The sequence below is a fragment of the Castor canadensis genome, chromosome 6 (genome assembly GCF_047511655.1).
Source record: "Castor canadensis chromosome 6, mCasCan1.hap1v2, whole genome shotgun sequence".
Classification (NCBI taxonomy): Eukaryota; Metazoa; Chordata; class Mammalia; order Rodentia; family Castoridae; genus Castor; species Castor canadensis.
In genome coordinates this window covers 6,210,449-6,216,448 of record NC_133391.1, presented here as the reverse complement: position 1 = coordinate 6,216,448, position 6,000 = coordinate 6,210,449, and positions in this window count along the sequence as shown.

Below are 6,000 nucleotides of genomic sequence, written 5' to 3'. Positions count from 1 at the left end.
GATATGCCCTAGGAAAAATACATTTGAAAGTTCTTGAAATTCTGATGCATATCTGTCACCATTCACTGGCTCCACTAGACAGTCTCAAGTAGGGTCATGATACCATCCCAAGTTTCCAGGTATAGAAACTGAACCTCAGTGACTTCTATTGGCTTGCCAACATCTATTTTTAATCATACTAAATACCTATGTGAAGGGAGAATTCCTCTTCTGCTCTGTTGAATACACCAGTGTTCAACACCTGCCATTCCCTGACAAGGGTCACTATAGGATGCAGCGAGACTACAGACAGCAGTGATAAATTCCTCGATATTCTGTTTCCTGCTCTCATGGAAGTCCTTCAGCACCTTACCCATCTTTCTTCCAGAATTAATATTCCACCTTATCTCAACAGAAACAAAAGAAGAGACAAGTCATGCTAATATAAAATGTGTGTGTTTATGTAAGAATGCATCTTTATGCTCTCAACCAGAGAGATACACAGAATGCACTCAAACAAGCAAAGACTACATTGTCTGATAATAACAATTGACAACTGAATTAGCTCACTCTGGCCCAAAGCTTTTTAAACTTTGGATATAAAATTTCTGTGAAACTAATATGATCTCACCTTCCACCATACATACATTTGGTGAAGATGGGATGTAACTGGAGTTAATTTGACCTTCCTCCTGTCCTACCCACTTCCAGGCCTGGTTCACCTGGTTTGGACTTACAAGGACAGGTATGTGCTAAGCATTCCTTGAGATTAAACAGCTGGTATTGTGTCCTAACCAAGGCAAAATGTCTTGCTCACAAAAAGTCCATAAAAGGAGGCATGTCCGAGATATGTATTGCTACTCCTGCCTGTTTTCTGGGGCCATTGGTGTGGTAAATCTTCCAGCCTTTCACCCTAAGCCAGTGGTCATTTCTGTCCATGAAGTGGGTCTCCTGTAAGCAACAGATTGTTGGATCTTCCTTTTTAATCCAGTTTCCCAAATGGTGTCTTTTGATTTGGGAATTAAGTCCTTTAACATTCAGTGTTAGTATTGATATGTATGTGGTGATTCCTGTCATTTAGTTGCTTTTGTTGTTTAAGGGTTTGATTGTGTGTAGCTGAATCAATGTTACTCTCTACTTTCTTGATTTTTCTTCTCCTGTGGTTTGGTATTGCCTGTCCTTTAATGGTTTTGTTTGCTTTCATTTTCTGTGTGCAGAATTTCTTGAAGAATCTTTTATAGTGGTGTCTTAGTGGTCATATATTGTTTTAGTTTCTGCTTATCATGGAAGACTTTTATTTCTCCATGTATTTCGAATGATAGTTTTGCTGGGTAGAATATCCTAGTTTTGAAGTTATTTTCATTCATTGCAGGAATACCTCAGTTCATACCCTTCTTGCTTTTAAGGTTTCCATTGAGAAATCTGTTGTTATTTTGATGGGTTTACCTTTCTATGTTATTTGTTTATTCTCTCTTACAGCTATCAATATTCTTTCTCTATTCTATGTGCTTGTTGTTTTAATGATAATATGTCATGGGGTAGTTCTATTTTGGTCAAGTCTGTTTGGTGTCTTGGAGGCTTCCTGTAGCTGAATGGGCATAGTTTTCTCTAGATTTGGGAAATTTTCTGTTATTATTTTGTTGAATATATTACACATTCCTTTTGCTTACTCCTCTTCTCCTTCTTCAATACCCATGATTCTCAGGTTTGGTCTTTTGATGGAGTCAGTGAATTCTTGCATATTCCTTTCACAGGTCTTGAGTTGTTTGACTAATAGCTCTTAAGTTTTTCCTTTAATTTCCATTTTGTCTTCAAGTTCTGAGATTCTGTTTTCTGCTTGTTCTAGTCTGCTGGAGTGGACTTCCATCATTTTTTGTATTTCTGTTTTATTCTTTTTTTCTGAGGTATGTTAACCTGCTTGAAGGTCAATTTTATAATGCTGGAATCCAAATCTCAAAACCAATACTGGCCTTCTGAGGACTAAGAATAATATGTAGCTGAAATAACACACATCATCTGATTTTATCATCACCTTGCATAGATACCATTCTCTCCCTGCTTGTAGATTGGGATTATCAGGTGCTGATTACTAAGGTACAAAGGTGCTGATTTATTTACTTAAAGTTACATAGCTTAAAAGTGTGTGTAGTGGCTGACTGGGTCATGACCCATGCTCCAGTTGCTCTGAACATTTGGTTCCACCAGCTCAGAGTGGAGCCATTTTCTGGAGACTCACCCTTGACTAAACCAGGGCTACTGAACCAAGGAGATTATGACTGTTGGAAGGAGGCAGTCTACACATGACTAAAGGAGTACAAAACGCTGGCTCCCTTACCTTACAGTGACTTCTAATACAATCCTGGCTTCAGAGTTCATCATGAGATGGGTCTGAAGTAAAGTTTCCCAGAAGCTACATCTTCACCCAGCTTTTCCCTCTTGCTCTGTCTAGCTCCTGCTCTCCTGGGAGTACTCTCTCAAGAAATCATATGCACAGAGTTGCCTGCGACCTGCATGGGTATGCTGCGTGAACTTGACTAAGAGAGGCTGGGAATGGGAAATAAGATACAAACAGACATCCAAACATAAAACATAAAACAGAAAGCTGGGATTGGGAGGACTGAACATTCCTTGTGGGATATATGAGCACCTACCTGGGCCAGAGTGTTTATTTCATAGGTCTGTACAAGGAAAAGACTCAAGTAAAAATCAAGCTTCAACAATTCTTAGATACAAGGTAAAAGGAATGAGGTTTGGTGGGCTAATTTTCTTAAAGCTATAGAAGCTAAATTACAACAGATCTGTTCTGGAATGATCAAGGATCGCAGGACACCTTATCTAAGGTATTGATTAATCTGGCATCAGGGAGTCTCCAAATAGTTCTGGTACTTTATCTAGTTTTGTATTGGGGGCTGGTATGTGGAAACAGAAGATTGTATTCTTCAAGGAGATGTGAGAACAAAGGTCAAAACACCAGGTGCTGGGAAAAATGAGAGTAGGAGAGACTGTGCAAGCTCCTACCTGGAGAGGCTGTGCAAGCTCCATTATTTCCCAGTCCCAAGTTCATGCCTTGTCTGCAACACAGAGTACCTGCCTCATGCTCTGCTTTTAGACTCCCTAACCTGTGATGGTGGTTTAGACAAAGCTGATCTGGACATGATATATTAATCTGAGGGGAATACAGGAGGATAAATTAAGCACAAACTCTGCAGATTGAGGTATACAAAAGGAGATGCTTTTCTAATTTCCCAAAGCCTCTAATTTGTCATGACTTGGCCCAAACTGGGTTGGCATTGAAAATTTAGAAGTACCAGCTTCAGAGTCCACTTCCTCAATCACTGTGTGGTGCTGTCTCCTTATAGTGCAGAATGGAGCCAGTAAGATCAAAACAAGAGACAGAGGAAACTTGTGTAAACTACAATATACCTGTGCTCTCTTTTCCCCAAAGAATCACAAACCTCAGAGATGTTTGTACAAAGAATTATTTTCCCTGGACCATCAGAAAGTAAATAGCCAATGCTGTATTTAGTATCACGTTGTATTCCTAGAAGCAGGGACAATTTCCTCCACTGACACCATGCAACCATCAAAATCAGGAAGTTACCATTGATACAAAACTGCCATCTAGTCTTCAGAGTCTGTTCACATTCCCCTAACTGTCTCAATATGTCCTTTGTAGTAGAAGGATCAGCCCAAGTGCTGTGTCTAATGTGTCTAAGACACTACTCAAGCTGTTTTGGATTTCTGGACCTTGACTCTTGAAGGTTACAAAATACTCATATTCTAAGGGTAGAATATACCTAAATCTAGTTTCTCTGACATTTCTTCATGATTTTCTTCAGAGTTGTCTCTTTGGCAGGAATATCACAGGGGTAGCAGTGGGTACTTCTTTCTTTCTTCTACTCATGTCCCATGAGCAATTTCTTTCTTTGTTGAGAACATCCCTTCTGGTCAGGGGATGTTCTCCAGGTCTCTCCACTGTAATGTTATCCTTTGCTCTTCCAAACTACATCGTATTTTGCCAGTAGTAACCTTAAATTGTGTAAATATGTTTTTTATGCTCTCAGTTAATGTACTTATTAAGATACCACCTTGCACTTTTATTTTATTATTTCATTCAATGTGTGGGAGTCTTTAATATCATTACTTTATGAGAAAATGATTTCTCAGTATGTCAGAAGAAGCACCTTAAGTTGGATTCTGTATCCTTTTGATATATCCACTTCATTTTTTAGTATTTCCTTGCTTTATTGCAAAACAAGATATCCTGGGATCATCTTGGTCTGGGAATCAGATATTTCTCTGCCTTTGGTTCCTACAGTGGAGAAGGTATTCAGAAGTCAAGATCTGGGCAATGGGTGTGTTCGTTGTGGTCAGGATGTTACTGTGGTCTAGTCAGCTCAGAACAAAGGTGTAGGGATATGCATTTTCATACACACATGTACACATGTTTACACATACATGTGGGCATGCACACACACAAGTACATTTTCCATCTATTCATCTAGAAAAGAACACTGAAACTTCCCATTCCAGTTTTGACTTCATAGAGATCGTTTATGATTTATGCCTTTTTGAATCAGTGACTCCTTCACCAACACTGACAAACTTTTCTTCAATTACCTTTGACATGTTTATTTATCTGATCAATTCTTCAGCTGATTTCCATCCATTCTTTCTCTTTCAAGGATGCCCTTACCTCACCTGCATTCTAGATACTTTATTTAGGCAAAGGATGCTTGTGTCAGGTTGTCCATTTCTTTTTTCTCCTTCATTAATGCTTTTTTGTTGGGATATATTCATTGTACATGGGGATTTGTGGTGATAATTCCAAACAGGCTTGTATTGTATATTGGTTAGATTACCCCCACCACCTCTCCTGCTGAACCCCCTCACTGCCCCACTTGAAACTATTACAAGAGGTTTCTTTGTTCTCTTTTGTATAAGTATATAAAGTACATCAACTATATACCCTCACCTTCCACAGTTACACGCCCTTCACACTCTGTACCTATTTACAGTCCTGTCTTTCATTATTCATATCTAAGTCGATGTTCAGAGGGGTTTCTCCATATGTCTCCTCTGTGGGTATACTTTGGTCTGTTCAACCCCTTCCATTGCTCTCCCTTACTTTTTTACCACCCACCCCTCATTTTTCAACAGCTTTCAATACACATCCTTAAATCCTCTCTCTGCACAGATGTGATGTTTTATGATATTGATGATCTATCATTCTCTTTTCCTTTACCTCCTCCCCTGAGTTCCATAGAGTAATTTCACTGTTACAAACATATTCTATGTATGAGTTTGTATATGGTAATGCTTGTTTTTGTGTATATGTTTATGTTTGGATCTATCTTCCACACATGAGAGGAACCATGTGGCCTTTGTTTTTCTGTCTGGCTTACTTTACTTAACATTATGTCCTCCAATTGCATCCATTTACCTTCAAACCACAAGTCATTATTCCTGATGGATGAGTAAAACTCCATTGTGTATATATACCACAATGTTTTGATCCATTCGTCAGTTGTAGGGCATCTGGGTGGTTTCCATAGTTTGTGAATAGTGCTGCAATGAACATTCGTTGCAGGTGTCTCTATTGTATCCTGACTTACATTCCTTTGGGTTTTGCCCAGGAGTGGTATCACTGGATCATATGGCAGTTCTGTTTTTGCTTTGAGGAATCTCCATATTTCTTTCCATAATGGTTGTGCTGTTTTGCATTCCCACTAGTGTAAAATGTTTCCTGTTTCACCACATCTGTGCCAGCATTTTTTGCTGTTATTGTCCTTAAATATGGCCATTCTAACTGGGGTGTGATGAAATCTTAGTGTAGTTTTGATTTACATCTCTTTTATAGCCAGGGAAGTTGAACATTTCTTCATGCATTTATTGGACATTTGTACTACTTCCTTTGAGAATTCCATATTTAATTCATGTGCCCATTTCTTCATTGGCATGTTGATTCCTTGAAGGTTGTGTTTTGTGACTTTCCTATAGATTCTGGATATAAGTACCTTA